A 21,631-nucleotide genomic window follows, 5' to 3' on the forward strand; every position below is an offset into this window, starting at 1 on the left:
CCTTTAATAGTTGATCAGGCAGCAGGGCAGAGAAGAGAACAAACATTTTCTTGTTTCTCCAATCATTCTGGGAGTCCACATCATTTAAGTTCTGGGAATCCACAAATATTAATACAAAAACTGAAAACAGGCAAGTTTGATTTAGGTTTTGAACTAATTAGAACTAATCAGAGAGAGCAGGGAAGAACAACAGATAGGCTACTTCTAATTCCACCCTACAATCCTTCTTTGAAATGTAGAGAAAACCCACGTAAGACCTGCAGGAGTGACTGATACTTCCTTCGAAATGAGATTTCTACCTCTCTGCAGCATTAATTCTGGTAATGTGTCCCATCCTTAGCCTTGAATATTTCCCCTAGGATAAGAAAAACTTTACTGAATCCATGTGATGAAAAATAGATAATTTGAGAGAATTTGATAGTAAAAAAAATTCAATTTACATGCTTATACTAGAATGTCACCGTATCACATAGGGAAGTGGCATTGGGAACATCTTAGAAAAAGACTTCTAATTGTAGTTTCTTTTTATTTAGCATGTATTTATTGAGTGCCTCATGAAAATGATGATGATGATGATGATAGATTAGTAAATGCTAAACAAAAATAAGAACAAGTCAAAGGGCCCACATTCAGGTGACAATCTGGGTTTGAATTCAAGTTAGTACTCTTTACCTGTATAGGCAAGGTACTTAGTATTTCTGTGTCTCACTTTTCTTATTTAGTAGGATCAAAATAGTAATAACTCAGAGACTTGTTGTAAGGATTAAAATTAGATTATACATGATAAAACATTTAAGTGTCTAGCACATAGTAAGTACTCAGTAAATATTATCTATTTATCATTGCTATAATCAAAGACTCTGTGTGTTGGACAATTTTACATATTTTAGCAGATATAAATTTTTGAAAAACTTGTTTTTGTGTTCACTGATAGATTTCAGACATCAAAAGGAGTCCCTAACCCAGGGAAGACATTCAGGAAATAATTGTAGCATGAAGGAAGGGTTTCATTTACTCCCCACATCAGTCTTAGAGTATGGCAAGCACACTGAATATACCAGTAAGCCAAAGAGTATTCTCACTTTCAGGTCTGGTGGGTGGGGTGGGAAGCAGGATGAGCAAGGGAAACAGACAAGTCCATAGGCAGTTCCTACCCGGGTGATGGCTCTAATGAAGTAGCATAGGGCATTTTGGATCAGATATGAGGAACACCTGATCCAAACTCAAGGGAATAGGCAAGGCTGTCTGGAGGAAAAGACATCCAGACTGAGATGTGACGGATGAACAAGAGAGGCAAGAGGGTACAGCAAATCTACCAAGTAAGAAGGCATTGTGACTTCCTTATCTAAATGTAGGCAATTCCCTCTGATGAAGTGTGAAGTAAAGAGAAGAGAAAGGACACTCTAGAGATGAACAGGGCAGTGAGTGCTGTGAACCTGGGCTTGAACCTAATGGCATACGGGCCATTAAATTACTTAAGTGGGTGAGTGACACAGGCTTTGGAATGAACACCATGGTGACTCCCTCCCCCCTCCCTCTGAATCCTCAGAGTTCTAATTATGCATTAAGCTAGACCAACTTTGCTATCCATTTGCATATTTGTGAGTCCACATTATTAGAATTAATTTTTTTTTATTATTATCAAACCCAAGCCTACCTTTGACCATCTTAGTGACAGTGGTTTCTTTGACCAAAACTATCCTAAAGCTTATGGACCCAAATCCTGTGGGTAGGTAGTTCTTACTGAAAGTAGATCCATTTAGATATGTTGTGTCATAGAATTTCTTAAAATTTCTCACTGGTTACCTTCCCAATACCACATTATATTTCAGCCAATAAATAGTTCTTTACCATGCTTATAGCAAAGGAGGCAGTTAACCTTTTGGACATGGTGACCCAGCCTCAGAATGAGTATTTTTTTTATTATTTTCTAATACTAAATGGCAGGTGGAGAATTTTCAGGGAAAGAAGTGGGTGGCAAAATGTAAAACAAAAAAGATCCAGATCCTTACATACTTTCCAACACGTTCTTGATGTTGATCTTAATGTACATGTGTACTCTATCCCTTGGCTGATCTCTGTATGGTCTCCCTGATAACCTGAATTTTTCTCTTTCATAATTCAAGGTGAGAACACTATTTAAGTATAATAATGATATATAAATCTTCAGCAGGAACTTCATGGGAATTCTATTTACCAAAAAGTTGCCTTTCATATATACATATCATGCAAAGTGACATAAATTAAAATCTAAATTAATGTGACAGCCTTGATTAAAACAAACTTTCCTTTCACTGAGCCATATGTGAATTGGTTTGTCATAGCAGAAGGAGCTGCTTGGTGGTTACAGTGTGGAGAAAATGAAAGACTAGGCCAGATATTCAAAAGCTGAGACTTAGCACTGAACTGTGCACTAAGAAAAGGCAAACTTTATTCCAGGAATCAAAATGGAGGAAAGATCATCTAGGTCATGAATTCTGAAGGATGGTGAAGGGCTTCTGAAAACAGAGCCAACTGAAGGGAAGACCCTCTTAAAGGGTTCTCTTACCCTTCCTTAACCCTCCGCTGTGTTGCTGGTGATTTCCATGTGGTGAGAAAAATGACAGGAGAAAAGAAGGAACTGGGCAGAAGAGGAGTGACAGACAAGAAGGAGGAGGAGGAGAAGGAGGAAAGAAAGGGATTAAAAGGTGAAAGATGGGTCTGGGGATATAGCTCTGTTGGTTGAGTTCTTATGTCACATGCACAAGGCCCTGGGTTCAATCCCCACCACCACAAAAAAAGGGGGGGGGGGTGAAAGAAGTGGGGAGAGCATGCTCTAAAGCATCCAGAACACAGGGATTAACACCAAAGACAGTGAAGTGCAAGCATGCCGGGCCTCTTGCTCACCACTAGCTCCAACACCAAGCTGGGTGATTGCCAGGCGGCGCGCCTACTAGTCAAAAAGTACAAATGTTATTCGGGGACATGTAATGTGAAGTATGTAGCATAAGATAGAATAAAAAGATTAAAGGAAGCATTTAAAAAGTCAGCGGACTGCTCAGCAGACCAGTCAGTGAACCAGGGAACCCAGAGCACTGGCTTTGTACTCACATGGCACAAGAAGCCACCAGAGCAACCCAGATGGGCAGGGCTGAGACCAAAGGGAAGAGAGGCATGGTTATGCTCACAGGAGAGCAAAGGAAATGCTAAAGCCAGGTAGATTTGTTGCTAAGGCAGAAAGTAAATGGCTGACAACCTCCTAACAGAAGAGGGGCTTAAAATTTATAACAAGTGTCCATTCCACTTTGATATCTGGAGTATGACTGAATTCAGACTTCCCTTGTTGAATTAGCTATTAGATTGGATGAAGTACCTTTTTCAAGTCAGGCAGAAAATGACTTTATGAAAGGCTTGTGTATAAGACAAGAGACAAGGGAGGGTCAGGCTGATGGGGGAGAAAGGCAAAAGAGCAGAATTAAGTAGAAGACCTCTGAGAATATTGCAGCAGGCACTGGGTGTTGATGAGGGAAGTGGTGTGGTGAGCCCCCATGTGCCCTTTGAGGCTTTATTTGAAGTGCAGCAAAAGTTTAAGGGAAATGAAGAGGAAATTGACACTTGATAGATAATCACAGGAGAAACAGATCTTCCCCCTAAATAACGCTGCCCCAGACTTTTTTCAATGCCCTACTTTTGAGGAGCCTTTCAATAATGTTTTTAAATTCCATAGTACTTAAGTTTTTGGAATAAAGGAATTATCTTTTAAAGGGTATTTTGTGTGTCATCATATTCTCAAAAGGCTCCTTTTATTAGTATGTACTTGAAAGATCCTAGGGCATGAAAGACAGGAAACATCCATGTGGACAGAGTACACTGAGAATGACCGCCTCCTTTCCAGGTGACCTAAACATCACTTAATAAAAACACATATGACATCAGTGGCCTTACAAAACATTCAAGAAATAATAAACTGAAAAATGATTCAACATATGCAAAAACTCAATAAGCTGTAAACTTATACCCTTTGACATTAATGTATCATATAAGCAGTAATATATACCTGAGAGGAGTAATATTAAAATATGTAACTTATACCTCAACAGAGAAATTAAAAATGTGATTTAGAGGTTCTTCCTTGAGAAGTCAGTGATACAATGGTATGCATTGATCATTGTAGGTAGAAGTCATGGTAACTAAGAGAGAGTTGCTTTTTTTTTTTTTTTTTTTCCTTTTGGTTAGAATACTTAGAACATATTCAGAGAATTATTGAGTATTAAGGGTAAATAGAGTCCTAAAGTTATTTTGTCCTACTCTCCATTATGGTTGCAGAAAGCATTCCTTCCATCATGATATCTGGAGGCAAATTACTTGCCCAAGATGTTAAAAGCTAGGGAGTGCCCATCTGTATCTTGAGACTACACTCAAGGAAGCATAGAGGATGAACTCCAGCATTATTTTAGATTATTACGACCTAACCAATAAAGTCTGATTGGAATTAGAGAAATGGGACATACTGATGTGTCAATATGTGTAGAATGAACCTCTTGAAATCAATTATGAAAACACAATTTTAAGTAGCCTTTAGCAAGTTATCTGATCTTGAGGAAAAAGCCAGAGGCTTTTAAAAAGAGAAAAAAATATACATAAATAGATGACATCTGAAATAGAAGTCATGTGTATCCAGGAAAGAAGCCTGAGGTGTGTGTTTCACAGCTGCATTTAGAGAAATGGCTATTGGGGGGTAGTCATCTCTTCTCTAATGAAGAAAGAAGAGGAAATGAATTTAAATTACAACCAAAGGAATTTATGTTAGATGGAAAGATCTTATTGGCAGTGAAGGTTTTATAAACCCTGGAAAATATTCCTGGGGAGGTTTTCAAATTCCCTATCTGGATGTATTTAAAAGAAGAGAGATATCTATCAGCCTAGGGTGGATGAAGTAGAGACCTGCCTGGAATTTGCTTTCAGCTGAATTCTGTGAGTACAGATTAGTTTCTGACAATGTTCAGGACGTCAAAGACAGAAAATGCTAGACAATGGCAAGCAATGTTGCCCTTAAAAAAAAAAAAAACAAAACTCTCTCTCTCTCACACACACACACACACACACACACACACACACACACACACACAAAACCTCACCCAAAGCAACCATTTCCTTGGAAAATCAATTGGCGTTTGCTAGTTGGCTATAAGAGGAATGTACAATTATAATTCATTCTGGTTTTTATTTTCTTTTTAGCCTGCTTTCCACTGGAAAGAAGTCTTATGAAATCTCTCTGGCAGGCTATGCCCTGCTTAATACGTTTTTATTTTCCTTCTCTGAGCTGGTTACAACCAAATCCCTTAGAAAATAACTTCAATCTAAGTAGTAATACTTGTGCCCTCAGAGTCTATCTCCATGAAGGAAATATCCTGTCCCCTCACTCCAACGAGAAACTTCTTTCCTCTCTCATTGAAAGGAGAGGAATGAATCCACCACCACCATCACCTCTCTTCTTCCTTATCTTCACATAGACTCCAACAAGTTCTCTGCAACCTGCAGGATTTCCTCTCATTCTCAACATACAAACAGCACATGCGCTAACAGTTCATACGAAAATCCCCTAATTTGTTGTACTTCTCTGTTTATACAGCTGTGCATCTGTTTGCCCCCATTGTTTTCACTGCATCAATTGTCTGCTTTTTATGGTGAGCTCCTAAAGGCAAGGTCTGGCGTCTGTTTAATTTACTTTGCACAGTGCTGCGTGTGCACGTGCAGAGGGGCACTGGGAGATCGGGCCTGGCAGTAATGGTTCCAGGCATGACTGGATACTCAACATGAAAATATTACCATGTATTAACCAAGTCAGGAGATAATGGACTCAGTCTGCTGAATCTGTGTCATCCTTGGGTTCCTCCTGTATAGAGCACATGAAAGCCATAAATGCTGCCAGGGATCATCAGGGTACTGAGCCATGTGGACAAGAATCTGGTCAGCAACTGAAGGGCTAATAAACCAGGGGCAAAAACGCACAGAAAACAAGGCTGCATTTGTCTGGGAGTTTGTCCTCCATTATGATCCTTCTTTCTCTTGTATATGCACTGGCTCTTGCTGGGGTTTTCAGTTCAAAGCATCATTAGGCAATACCCATTGCCACAGACACTCCACAGAAGATGCCCAAGTCTCAAACACTCCACAGAAGACTATCGAGTTCCTAGTATCTTGGCATTCTTTTTCTTTGTGTTTATAGCTTATGGGGAACAAATTTATTTTTACCGGAATTCATATTTCTTTCTTCCCACCAATTTCTACACAAACACCCTCCAACCTTCCTTTAATGTCTGTCTTGTTTACTGACCCAAGACAGCAGAAATGAGTGAATCCACATTTTGTCAAATTAAAAATTTTGAATGCCTGTTCATCCCTAGGAGTCTTCAAACTTAGGTTTCCAAAGGACAGAATGATTGATGAAAATCCTTCCCTCAGGGGAAGCAAAGGAAATGACATTTCATTGAATTCAACAAATATTTTCTGGGCACCAATTATGAGCCATCCAATGTGTGCTGGAGAAAGAGGGAAACAAAACAGAAAGCCTCTGGGGGTGGGGGGAATGTGTGTGTCTACAAGAGAGTTCATTTAAGTTCGTATTAAGTGATCTTAAATATAAGAAAGTTGCTTATTATAGGTTTTGGTGAGGATTAATTGATATATACTTAACTATTTGTAACACAGAGCTTGGCACAGAAGACATCCTCGATAAGTAATGGCTGTTACTATTACGGCTGAGTTATAGCTTCAATTTCAGCATTTTTAAAGAGATTTCTCTCTGTAAATCAAATTTCAACTTGGATTATGAGCAATATGGTTGGATTTTTTTTTTTTTTTCTTTTGGTGGGGCGAGATAACCATCACATTTAAATTAAAAAAATAAAATGCTGTCATCTAAAACACTGAAATCACTATCTTCTCACCAAGAGTGGAGCTTAATCACCCCGATGCCTAGAGTCTGATTCCCATTCAAGGTTCTTATCAAGGTTTGGGGTGTGTCGGAACCTTGTTCATTTCCCAAACACACAGCACATTTTTCTCTCCTTCTTGTTCCTTCCTACTGTGGTCTGGTTCATGGTTACTTCACAAAACAAGTGACTACCAAAATAAACTTGAAGTTTTTCACAATGATTTGAAAGGTACAATGATTGGTCTTAAACTGTAATAAATCTACTTTTTACTAGAGATAAAACTAAGTCCAATTTTAGTCAGTCAAGGAATTTCTTTTTTAATTTTCCCGAATAGATTCACAGATCATCTTAGATGAAATGTAATATCTAATCGATCAATTGCATGGATGAATATATGAACTAATTATAATGCAAATAACAAGATGACTAAGTGCAAGAATGTCATAACATAAATAGCCCAAGAAAAACACTTATTTACCTTGTAGGTTTTGGTTCAATTTAAAATTTGTTCCATAATACCAAATATCTAAGTAAATAAAGGGAGACTTCATGCCAATTTCTTTTTGAATATTTACCATTTACCATTTGACATAGCCTTTCTTTTTCTCATACTCTGTTATTTGGAAGACCTCTGGCCATGTCTTGAAACACTATTATATTCTCTATCTGATGGTTCATTAGATGGTGTTATTTTAAAAGGGCTAGAATTTTACCTTTCATATTGTTTCATCAGGGATAAGAAACATCAGGGAAACACTTGATATATCTCTGTCTTTGCAAAAGTGTCAGAAATATGCACCTAGAATAAAAATCTCAGAGATGTTTTCTTCAAATATCACCATTTAAGGCCCTGGTTTTAGATTCCAACCAGGGAAGCTTCTATACTTCAGCTCTTTAAAGGCACCAGTTCTCCAATTTATTCACATATCGAAGTAGTAATTTTTCACTTCTACCTTCCTTGTTCTAAACCAATAGTGTCCAAATATTTCACATGTTTTAGGTATTGAGATTTATTCTCAGTCTTTTCTTTCACAAAGTCATTTAGACTTTGATCCTTTGTAACAATAAGAATGGCCCTGAGACCATTATGTGGGTTTTATAAACAAAGGAAAATTAATGTCTTTCCAGTCATAAGTTACTTAAAAGAAAGCCAGTGATCTATCAGTTTAGACCTCCAATGGTGGTTTAGTGTAACCTTAGCATAAATTTCCCTTCCTCTAATTTATCAAGATTTAGTTGCTAATTAAGAACAAATCCTGTTCAAGTAGAAATGGACTTGGCAATCAGAGTTTTCTCTGAAACAGTACAACCTTGAATTTTTGTGAAAAAAAAGGGTTAAGGGGTTTGAAAGATGAAAAAATGGGTTCTCTCCATCCTTCCAAACATTATGAGGAGCCATGGAACCAAATCAGATGCAATACTCTATGGGAACATAAGATCAGCTTCCAGGAACCTCAAGTGCATCACACAGTTGTCTTGTCTTTTTCTAATTCCATAAACAACTCAAATGTGAAATTCCTACGGAAATCTTGTATTCAATTTAACGGCATGTTAATCAATGAACATTTGGCAGGCAATTGTCATGAATCAGTGAAATAAAATATAGTATCACCTGAAAAACTTGAAACTAAACCCTAGGATGATGTCAGTGGGGCAAAAGGTATTTCCTTTGTTTTGCTGATTCCTTATTGACCAATCTTCTCCTTCAACATTGTGTGAAATAATAGAATCTTTCATCTCACTGTCTTTCTTCATTTATTGCACAATTCTCAGGACTAGTTGAGACTCCACAGATAACACAATGAGCAAGGAGAATGGCTCAAGAGACATGTTTAACAAACTTGTATTTCCTTTCCTTTAAGACACTTAAGAATGTGATCAGCCTGCTTTGTAGAGGAAATTCAAAACTCTTGGAGGAGATGATTGTTGAAACACATAGTGAAACTTTTGCCTAAATGTCTGAGAGAGTGCTATATACTTTCTGAAATGTTATGGCATGTCTATAAATAGCAATGAAGAATAACAGTTAAGATTTTTCTCATGGGCTTTATAGAAATAGAACTCAATACTGCAGAATCTTGTGATCTTACCTGATCATTGAGGTCCACCCCACAAAGTTCCTGCATCCCAGAAGAGAAGCTTTAACTTCCATCCATCCACCCAGTGGAATCACGAGGACATCTCATTCTAGAGGCTTGTATTTAACCAGTCTCAAAAAAAAAAAAAATGAAATCCTGTTTTCAACCCTTTCAATGATGAAAGAGAAGTCTTTTTAGTAAAACTTGTTCCTTATCCAGGAAATAAATCACGCATTCGGCAGCAATACAAATATTGATAGGAGGTGAGCATTCCTCCTTTCAAAGCAAGGACCCTGTTGAGTGATGACATAGTTTAAAAGTGTTTGATTTGACAAGGGAATACTCATCATTCTCCTGAAAAAAAAAATATGCTGTTGTGATTTTGTTTGTGTATTTTTTCTTTTTCAAAATCAAAGCAATATGCTTAACTCTAATTAGAGCCATCAAAACCTTTCAAAATGCCCATAGAGTTTATAATTTCTGGCTTTAAAAAAATAATCTCAAGTGCTATTGCTTTTGCCCTGCTAAGTTTTGTGTTTCAGAAGCACAAAAAGTGTTTCTTTATAAGGAGTCCAATAAGTACTTATGAAACACCTACCATGTGCCAGGCCTGGTTCTGGTTGCAAGAGGTACTACAGTAAACAAAACAAACAAGTTCCCAGAGTTCAAGAAGGGGTTGAGGGAGGAAGAGTTGATGTTGAGGCAATCTATAAGTGTTATGATTTGGATATGATGTGTCCCCCAAAAGTTCCTGTGTTAATTCAGGAATATTCAGAGGTGAAATGATTAGATTATAAGAGCTCTAACCTGCCGGTCCGTCATAATTTGAATGGATTAGCTGGATGGTAACTATAGGTAAGTGTATGGCTGAACTCACTGGGGCAAGCTCTGGAAGGGTGCATCTTCCCTGCAGCCCCTCCCCCTTTCTCTCTCTGCTTCCTGGCTGCCATTAGCTGAATAACTTTCTTTCCCGGTGCCATTCTGCCATGATGTTCTGCCCCACCTTGAGCACTGAGCAATGGAGTCTGCTGACATGGACTGAACCTCTGAAACTGTAAGCCCAAAATAAACTTTTCCTCTTCTAAAATATTTTAGTCACAATAATGAAAGCCTAACTAACACAATAAGTAAATAAGATGTAAGAAAAACATAACTTCTACTATGGAACTGAAAAGAGTAAGATTAAAGAAATATGAAAGGCTGAGGCAAGAGGATCACAAGTTCAAAGCCAGTCTCAGCAACAGTGAGGCACTAAGCAACTCAGTGAGACCTTGTCTCTAAAATAAAATACAAAAATAGGACTGAGGATGTGGCTCAGTGGTAGAGTTCCCCTAAGTTCAATCCCCAGTACCATGCCAAAAAAAATATGCAGATTAATGATTGACTTTTGGTTGGATGGTCAAGAAAGACCTTCCTGAGGAAATGACATTCAGGGTGAGATTTAAATGTCAAAGGACCCAGCAGTGCAGTGTTCTGGGGAAAGAACATTAGAGGAAGAGGAACATCAAAGGCCTAAAAGTGAAGACCAACACTATTTCCATAAAAAAGCCAGTATGGCTAGAGGATACAGGACAAGAAGAAAAAGACAAGGTTGGTAGGTAGACAGAGTAAGAATCCAGTGAGGAGAGGAATTCAGAGTTATCCCAAGTGCTGCCAATAGCCATTGGGAATAAGAGGAGGGATATATATGCTGGAGAATGACATGATCTGATTTACATTTTTCAAAGTTCACCCTATCTGTTGCATGGAGAACAAGAATGGATGCATATTTATTTTAATTAGAACCATTGAAGAATTGTAAGCAAGAAAACAAACTCACTTATTTTAGTTTTTGTTTTCAAAATCTCAGGCTGTGGTATAGGGACTGAACAACAATAGAAAAGGACATGTGGAGAGAGGGAGCCAGGTGGAAAAAAATTCAGTGAATTTGGAAAGTAATGCAAATTTGGATATGTAGCTCAAATGGTGTTCTGGGTGGTAAGAAAAGAGGCAAAATTATTGGAAAACTATTGTGTTTATTATTTATAAACACATTAATATAAAAGTATGCATTATTAGTCAAAAATATATAACTTCATTTAATAATTACTATAACAAATGAAATAGGTACTTAAACCCATTTTTCTTACATGAAAACCCATTTTCATAGTTTTAATTAAATTTGGTAAATCAACTTTCCAAATACTCAACAAAAAGTAAATGGCAAATCCAGAATTCATGCTTGATCTATATGACCATAAATCCTTAGATTTTTCTACTTTGCTGGTGTCCCCAGGTCAGAATTAACAAATAAAATATCTTCAAATTCTAATTCTAAGTAATAAAATAATATTCTACAATATAAAGTACATAGTCTATTTAAGTGTCTTGATTGACAGTTTTTATAATTTTCTCCCATAAATAGATACAAACACTTTATATATTATTTTACATTAATTTCTGGTTACTTCATGATTTGAATTGCTAGATTCCTAGAATCATCAAAGAAAAGAGATATTTTTAAAGTTCTGAATATATAATATTAATTTATTTTACAGAAAATTTGCACAATATACACTCTCACTTAACCCAAACCAACATTATTTTTTTCTTCTTTTCCAATTTGATTACCAAAATTTTAACTTCATCATTTAATTTTCATTTTCTTAATTACTAATGAGGTTAATTGCTTTCTTACGTGCTTATTAGCCTTTATTTCTTTCTCTCTCTTTTTTTTTTTTTTTTTTTTTGGTAAATTATCTGTTCACTTAATTTCCCATTTTACTATATAGTATTAATTTTTTTTGCTCTATGAGAAGGATATTAACACTGTTGCAACTTTTGCCAATAATTTCCCAGGATGTCTTTTACATTCAAGTTTTTAATTTTTGTAAAACTATACATACAAGAGAGTATGCTTTAATTATCTTTGCTGTATAACAAACCACATCTAAATTTAGTAGTTTAAAACAACAAAATTTACTTTACCTCACAATTTTAGGGGTTGAGAATTCAGGAAGGTCTGGCTTACTGACCTGGCAAACTGGCCAAGATTTCCTCCTCTTCTTCACACAGCAACTGCATAATTAAATGCATGGTCCAACCTGCATTTATTAGATGAATCTTCAAGTATGTCACTGATGGAAATTTAAGGATGAAAAAAAATTAAAAATTAAGTTAAATGAATGAAGTCATAATATCTAGGATCTAAAGAATCTGAAGACTTTAAATATATTAGTTGGAGGAATAATGTCCTTGATTTTTGTATACACTTTGCAAATGATATTTTTAAATGAATTATAAAGCAATGAAAGAAACCACAAAGCAAAAAAAAGAGATAAATTTATTTATATAAATACTTAAAAACAATTGCATATAAAAATCATCATGAACAAATTGAAAGCTGAAGGGGAATTGTTTCATCCCTTAAAACCTTCTGCAGGTTTTAAAGATGGCCACCAGTTCTTTGACTTGCCTCTGTGTTCCTTACCATGGAATCTGGGAGAGCTTATAACTGCTTTGACAAATCCAGCACAGTGGAGGAGGTAGTGTAACATCTGAAGCTGGGTGATACAGGCCCCTTAGGTTGCTGCCTTGTTTGCTGTAATGCTGTTTTTTTGAGCCCTGAACCTCTAAGTAAGAAGTCTAACTACCTTAAAACAACCGTACAGGAGAAGTCACATATAAGTGCTCCTATGATAATACCAGCAAAGCTCAGGCTCCTTCTATCCTTGTTAGGATGTTAAAATATGTCTGTTAAACCATTTTGGACTTTTCCAGAAATGGAAGATTCCCAAATCACCTTTGGCTAACCAGAACGTTATCAATGTCTGAATATCCACAAGTTGAGCCAAAGTTCAGAATGCTGCTGTATCTACACTTTGGGCCTTAACAAACGTGCAGGCTCCATAGTGAAGGTCATATGTCTGAGCCTGGGCCTTGTACTTTGGGGATTCTTCTGTTTTATAGATATTTATTGACTAGAAGACATCCATTTTGTGACAAGTGCCAAATGCAGAGAAACTCTAGAACCATTCTTCAATGTGATAGACACTAGTCACAGCTAGATTAGTTGAAATTAATTAAAATTAAAGAAGTGAAATTTTAAGTCTTCAATCATACTAGTATGTGACAAGCAGCTACAATATTGAACAGTATAAATAGAGAACATTTGCATTGTTACAGAAAGTTTTACTGGACAGTACTGCTCTAGAATATATCACTTATATTACATTACAAAAACTCTAAATTGGATACTCAATTCTGTATTCATTTCCTAATTAACAAATACTTGCTTTCAAATCTTTTTATTTATCTCAATGTCTTTTTATTTATCTCAATGTAGTTGTTCCTACTTAAATCTGATTTTTGTTTGTTTGGGTTTTGATGTTGTTGTTGTTGTAGATGGACATGATACCTTTATTTTACTTATTTTTATGTGGTGCCGAGGATAAAACCCAGCGCCTCACACATACTAGACAAGTGCTCTGCCACTGAACTACAGTCTCAGCCCTTAAATCTGTTTTTAACTATAAATATGAATATTTCCTGAACAAGTTTCTGTACAAAACACACAAAAAAATAAAAATAGGAAATATCTGTTGCTTCAAACAGAGTTAAATTTCTGAAATTCAATTCAAGAGGAGAGAAATCACATATAGTTTATAGGGAAAAAAACTCTAGATGATAGTGGATTTATAAAGTGTATTCAAATAATTAAATCACATCAAAAGTCAAACTAAAACCTAAAAAATGTTGCCAAATTAAAGCCCTATCAATCCTGACTTGGTAAATAACTAAGAATAATGTATAACTCAAATACTGTTGTATACAAATTTTATAGAAAATGTATTGCTCAAAAAAATTCATTTTTCTTAAATAAACCTAGTTTTCTCCCTGAGATATTATTTCCTCATAAATTTACTTCTTCTTTAGCAAATGTCCAAATCTTTTCTAAATTATCTCAAATCTATATTAATGAGAAATGAATTAGTGAAACTTTGGTACATAAAAACATAAGCAATACATTGTCTAGTCTAGTTAGACAAAAACTGTGTAACACATGGTAGTCAGCTTTCTATCACTGTATCAAAAACCAGTGATAACTTAAAAGGAGGAAAAGGTTTATTTATGCTCACGGTTTCAGGGCTTTCAGTCTATGGTCATTTGGCCTTGTTATTTGGGGCCAGTGGCAGCACAGTGCATCATGGCAGAAGTGAGTGGCAGAGGAGACTGCTCACCCACCTCATGGCAGCAAGGAAGCAACAGAGAGAGAGGAGGGGCCAGGGTTCCAATATCCCCTTCAAGGGCATGCCACCCAATAATCTAACTCCCTTCCACTAGGCCTTACCTTCTAAATGTTCCACTTCCCAATGGCCCCACAGCTGGTGACCAAGCCTTCAACTGGGGGACATTTCAGATTCAAACTATAGCAATCTATGTGTAAAAATAAATAAATGCATACTTGGTTACATAAGAAATGAAAAACATATTCTCTTCTATTCAACATAAAAGAATTTCTATTATATACTAAATGTACACTTAAAATTTTGGTAAATAATAGCATTTTTAATGAAATATATATTTATATATTCCTATCATGTAATATTTCCTACGATCCAGAAACTTTGATAGTAATTATGCTTTTTATTGTCATTCCAATTGAGTAAGAGTCCTCTATTTTCTACTTTAGAAGCTGTTCTGGAAGTAGAGGAGCATCTGGCAAAGAGACCGAAGCCGGACCCACGGGTGCCACAGCAAGGCATAAGCAAGGACTTTGGTCCTAGATTCCACAGGCCAGCCAAGTCTAAATGTAAGTGTCGGGGCAGGAGCCCAGTCTCAGGGTGGTCCACTGGCGAAGCAGCCCATCACTGTCTAGGCACACACTGGCATTTGACAGACAGGTGTCCAGCTGCCTAGACATCCTATCTCCCATTCTATCTACACCTCTACAAAAGCCTCAGACGATTGCTACTAATACCAGGTTTTTAAATCCTCTATAGTAAAATTCTGTGCAGAGTGTGATCCTCGCTGATTTTTAAGTCCAGGCATGTTGAAATTGAGTCTTAAAATAATCATTTCCATAGGACCTGACTAGGTATCCAAGTGTTCACCAGATGCTAGCAGCTAGAATTTGCAAAGGAAAATTGCTAACTTAAGCTTCTTTTCATGATTCAGCAGAGGATTTTAAGTAATAAAAGATCTGGAGATTTGTAAAATAAATAATTCCAGTGCAAATGGGAAAATTAAAATAATCTTATCATCTCCCAGACATGGCTATATGTATTTTTCTACCATTATCATATTTCTCTTAATTGGGCCAATTTTTTTTCCGGCTGATATTTTATAGTTTTGAGTTATGAGCTGTAATGAACAAATGATTCCTTTCAGATGACTGAAGTGATATGTACTAAATTTTCCTAGAGACAATCTAGAATGTATGAAACAGAGCATGATATAACAAAAATGGTTTTATTCACATGTGATATTGAATATATCCACAGTGAAAAATAATAACAGCATGCCAGAATCTCTTTTATTCCTTAATTGATGTCTCAGTAAAAGCAATAAAAATATAAAGTACATCATTAACTTTTGAACTTTGATGGGGGAAAAAAAAAAACACAACATACCATCCATTTCTGACAAGTAGACATTATCTCATAGTATCCGCAGCCATCCTATGCTTATTACTATTGCCTGCTCCTAAGTGTGACTTTTGGACACACAGCTCAATATTTCCTAATATATAATAGTACAATGGCTTTTATACTCCATTTAATTTTATTTCATTATCGAAGGAATGAATTGCTAAGATTCCTCAGATTCTTGTGTTCTTGCTGAGAGTGCACCTGAACAACAAGACAAGCATGGCATCTAGCCCTACTAATGCCACATGGCCACATCCTGTCTAGAGTGAATCCACTCAGAGCTCCTGGAGAAATGCGAATACATTAATGATTTTATGAAGGCATTTCATTTTTAATATAGGTACCACTAATTATCTTGGTAGAATTCCATCAAAGCCAGATGTTCTCCAAATGAAATACTTCTAATACAGGACCATTAAATTAAAAAAATACGTGCTTATTTAAGCAGTGGGTCATAGGACTCAAGCTGATCAAGGATTGTGGAGAAGCTGGTGAAAAAGACAGGACATGAACTACATTCATAAAGTCAGGGTAAGGCTCTGAACTCAATCCAAAGAAACTGTAAATGTTGCAACCATAACAAGCTCAGCTTCTGGATTTCTTGTAACAAAATCTTGTTGCCAAGGGCATTGATGGGCTCACCCAGTAAAAAATTACAATAATAATGTTAAACTAAATCATAAAAAATGCAGAAGGTGGTTATTACAGGGCAGAGGAGAGGAATTGCTTGTAAAGTTATGATGGAAATATCAAAAAATTCATTTTATTGGACTTTGAAAAAATTAAGCTCTTTGTTTTTAAACTAAGGTGCAGAAGCAATAAAATGTAAATGTTACTCAATAATTCAACAGTCAACAGCAATGATTCAGCAAGTGAAAATAAAAATTATCTCTCTTCAATCTGGTCACCAATTCTGACTGTCCTGAAATTTAGATATGACAGTTGACTAATGAAAATAATCTGTTGAAAGTTATTTTAAAGAATTTTCATGGAAAAAAGAATAAGAAACTTTTTAAATGTCTTTTTCTCTGTGAAAATGAAAATGGTTTATGCTTAATTTCATATGGTATAAGACTCTAAATATTTTATTTAGTTTTTAAGTTCTATGAAGTTCACTTGACAAAATGTAGACAATGACCAAAAAAATTCAAATGTAAATATCATAATAGGCATCCAAATGGGGAAATTGAAACAAATCGTAACTAATCCTCCATGTATCCTCTAAAAGTATAGGATGTAACATTTCAGATTATTTTTGAGTAATCTGGAATTTCCTTTCTAATCATCTTTCTACCTTCCAAAACTATAGATCCATCATTCACATATCATAGACATTTTAGGGACAGATTTCATATTGTCCTCAAGTTAAATCATATGTGTATGTGACAATTATCATAGAAACAAATTCCCTTTGATCATTAGTATCTAATACACACAGCAAGTATGGGTTAAACTGACTTGTTCCAACTTGTATTTAACACTAATATGTCTCTTGGATTCACAATAGAGAGATGGTGTCTTTCACGTGGGAATTAATGAGCTACATCTGTAACCAAAAATATATATGGAAAACCTGCTGAATTGTCCATATCCATATCTGTTTTATTAATCAAGCCCACTGCAGAAGGGCTTTCTTGTGGCTGTACTATATTTTGGAGATAAATAGAGTAGGGAAACCACAGTTCAATTTAAAAGTTGTTTGAAACTTTGAAGAACATGGAGTTTTATATTATATGACAGCAATAAAGTCCAATCCTTGATGGTTATAATTCTGAGTATGTAAGTATATAAATATCCTGTATGTATAATTTTACTACAGAACATGACAATAGCCAAAAAGACCCTAAGTGTTCAATATGGAATTTACTTCTTACTGCCATTCTCTTTTCTCATTTTTTTTAATAAAAAAATTTTTTAAAAGTTAAAAATATATATATGTAAGTAGTTTGGTATGAGTAGCCTTTAACTGAAGCAGATGGCTGGAAGTCAGAAACCTAGATTCTATCCTTGATTCTCCCACCAACTTGGAATGTGGCCTTGGGCAAGTCATGACAGCAAATCTACAATAAAAGAGGTAATAATGCCTTACATGTGTATGGTGCTGTATGATCTAAGAGAGCACTCTCATATGTGATATCTTATTTAATCTCCCCACCCCCAGCCTCCTGAGAGCAGTATGTTAGTTATTAACCATTCCCAATATAAAGAGGAGGAATCTGAGACCCAGAGAAACTAAATCACTCATTCATACTTCTATCAATATCAAACATCAGAGCCAGGAGCAGAACATTCCAAGAATCCAGGCTGATCTTTGTCTTTCCCTTGACACATTGTCACCCTGGTGGCTCCTATCTTGGCAAAATAGGAATGACTGCAGTGCCTTATTGAGCACTTGAAACGTGACCAGTCCCCATTGAGATGTGCTATGACTCTAAACTACATGCCAAACTTCTGAGACTTGGAATGAAAAAAAAAAATGCAAAATACCTTGTTAATACTTTTTATATTGGTCATATGTTCAATAATAGTATTGATATCCTGAGTTAAATAAAATCAATAAACATAAATCAATACATTAATAAATATAATTCAGTAAGATTAATTTCACCTCTCTTTTCATTTTTTTAATGCAGTTACTAGAAAACATAATGTTACATGTGCCACTGCTGTTAACATTTCTGTTGGACTGGCTGCAGTAGAGGATTCCGTTGTTCAGTGCTCATGATACTGATTTCACATAACTGAACTTGTTTATGCACCTGCCTTGATGTGGCTGACAAAAATTTCCTGAGATGCTATCAGAGTGGGGTATAAATTAGCCACAGTGATTCAGCCATTTTCATACATCTTCCCCATGCAGAGAAAAATTCAGGCTTCATCCTTTTATGCCTCAAATTGCTCATTCATTAAAAAGTTCATTTTATACTTCTTGAATGCTTGAAAGCCTCAGAAGTAAAAATGCCAGGGAAAGAATTATAAATTATATTTATGATAGTATAGTACTGCCTATTTTAAAATACATTCCCAATAAACATTTCAAGTGAATAAGATATTGGACTGTTAGTTTAATATTTAAAATGTAAAATAATGATAATACATACATTTGTTATCTAATAAATTTTATTCTCCCTACTAAGTTGTTAGGATATTTCATATATAATCCCAGAAGTAGCTTATTCCTGTTTTGAAAAATCTAACTGAATATCCATGGAAAAAAATAGATTCTTGTTTCCAAAAATGTATATATATAGTAAGAATTTTATATATATATAAAGTATATATGTATATAATATATATACATATACATATTATATATATAATATATGTACATGTAGGAAGAAACAGCCCAAAGTACTAAAAGCTAATTTAACATTTACTGTGCCCTACACTAAAAGTTAGACTACAATTATGTCTCTTAACCTTCATAATAGGGCTTTGAAAATCAGCCACATGGATAAGAAACCAAAACTCTTAACCATTATTGCTTCTTACTTCAATGCTATTTGAAATCACAATGCAACATACCATGACAGTATTAGAATATTTGGAATTGATTCCCTTTTATTCATTTCAGCTCCACAAGTGTTTACCAAGCAAGTGCAATGGATCGGGGAGAGTTCTAGACCCTGAGGGAGTCTTGAGCAATATGGTTTGAGCTCTGTCCATAAAATACACAAGTTGGTAGACTTGTGAACATATTTTTTGAAAAATGTGTACTAACAACAGTTAATAAAGGGTGGGTTGCTATTTTCATTCTAAAGGGCTTCTTTTTGATACAATAGAAATCTTTCTAGCATCATTTCCTAGTGTGTTAAAACTTACCTATTGTGTATAAAGGTCTAGTGTAAAAAAATAATATGTAGCATGAATTTCAGTTATTTGCTTTCCTCTCTGTTATACCCATTTGGAAGGAAGTAAACTGAAACTACCTTAAATCTTTTCTGGAATAAGTAAGTGTGAAAACAATAGGAACATAAATCAGAATGGCACTAAAAATCTCAAAATAGTGAAAATTAAAAAGCTTTACAACTTTTTATACAATAATATTATCTTTGAAGGTAGAAATTTAAAATAATGTGTAAATGCTATATATTAATGTTTAAAAGAAGATATCAAAATAGTGTATGTTTTCAATTTCTTAATGGTCATGCTAACCTAGAACAAAATAAGAAAAAAAATATTACATATTGCTTTTATAATAAGTAAATTGAAAAATTATTGCAACTGACTTAAAAAATGATTGTAAATGAGAAACACAATAATTGGGGGTAAGGGGCATTAAATGCAAATTTTGTTCTCAATCACAAAATTTTTGATAATAATAGCAGTGTTTTGTAGATTCTTCTTTCAGTATGTTAATGCCCTTCCTTTGATTCAACTTCCATAGGCAAGGGAGGTAAAAATTGCTTTGGGTTTCAGGTTTTCTTGAGAAAGCAGTGTGAATCTCATCTGTGAGCACAAGTGTAAAGATCAAGGTTGTAACATGAGCTCATAACACTGAAAGTTGTGATTGTAGCAATCAGAAAAGGGATTGTATAAAGGACACCTCTTCCACCTTACAACAAGCTGGCTGTCACTCTTTTCTAATGGCATCTGTTTCAAACATGCCTTAGTGTTAGCCCCTGACATGTGTAAAATGTGGAAATACATCATACACCTTTGGACTGAATAAGGTGTTAGTGATCCTGAAAAGTGAAATATAGAGTTATTTTAGGAATTGTACTGAAAAATGCATGGAGAAATATTTGGTCTGATAACTGCTCTATGAAAACACTAAAACTCATTTCTGAGTTTTCTTTGTACCATTTAATCTTATTAAATCATCAATCCACACACCATTAGAGATGAAAGGGGCCTTCTAGATTATTTCATCCAATACCAATATTTTGCAAATGCAAAACTGATGGAGCAGAAAAACGATTTTCTCAGGAAAAAGTAAAATCACTCAAAAAAATCCCAAAGAATCCAAGAACATCTGGAAGCTTACTTAGGAAGAACTAGGCACAATATTCCAAATCCTACCAGAACTTTAATTACAACTTGAATTTTCAGTTTGTTTGTGGGCGCTCCTGTGCAATGAACGGAAGTTGCTAATGTTGACAATGAAAAGCACAGTCATACTGAATACTTGGAAAGTAAAAACCAAAAATATAACAAAGCCCGTGATTTCAGACCACATCACTCACTCATTACTCAGCTTCCTTTCTCCAGTGAGTCAAATAATTGAAATGCACTTTTTTTGCCACTTTTCAAACACAATTCACCTATTATCATGAGAAATTGTCTACTTCCAAAGTTGCCAATAGACAAAATAATGGGACATGCATTCCTTGTGTTTATAATAACACCAAAAACCTCATGGATTTAGGCATTGATGAAAAATATACTTCTAATAAAAATTTTGTATTAAGAATATATTTCTTGTCTTCTACAAATACATACCTACCTCACATTATGGAGATCATCCTGGAAGAAGTAATTTTTTTTTTTCTACCAGGGGTACTCAGCCATTTTTAATATTTTATTAGAGACAGAGTCTCACTGAGTTGCTTAGAGCCTAGCTAAGTTGCTGAGACTGGGATTGAACCCTCAATCCTGCCTCAACCTCCCAAGTCACTGGGATTACAGGCGTGCACCACCACACCTGTCAAGAGGTAAATATTAAAACTGGTTTTCTAAGTTCAATGTCTGTCTATGCAATAGAAGTGGTAACACTTGATTTTAAGGAAAACAGAACAGCATTTGCTTGCCCATTGTCATCTGTAAAATGAAGATGAGTAGACTCTTGCAAAGTTATTTAAGAATTAAATCATTTAATAATAGATGTAAAATGTGCTCAGAACAGTGCTTGAACACATAGTTAACATTCAATAATTGCCAACTAGTACTAGTGGTGGTAGTATTTACAACATAATTCCTCTGCAGCATCTTTTTTGAAACAAAACTTGTGATTCCCCACACTGTTTCATGGCTCCAAATACAAACTGGACCCTCATTCCAAATGCCC

At 35.3% G+C, this 21,631-nt stretch overlaps 1 protein-coding gene across 3 annotated transcripts in view; it reads left to right on the forward strand.

Moving 5' to 3' along the window:
• The window catches only part of COL8A1 (collagen type VIII alpha 1 chain), a 143,328-nt gene that overhangs the window by 72,983 nt on the left and 48,714 nt on the right, over positions 1-21,631 (forward strand). For all 3 annotated transcript variants that reach the window (XM_079100542.1, XM_079100544.1, XM_079100543.1), the window contains exon 2: positions 14,667-14,786. The gene's annotated coding sequence lies outside the window, so the exon portion shown is untranslated. The remainder of the gene's footprint in view (positions 1-14,666; positions 14,787-21,631) is intronic.

Source organism: Sciurus vulgaris, assembly GCF_902686455.1.
Source record: "Sciurus vulgaris genome assembly, chromosome: 10".
Taxonomy (NCBI): Eukaryota; Metazoa; Chordata; class Mammalia; order Rodentia; family Sciuridae; genus Sciurus; species Sciurus vulgaris.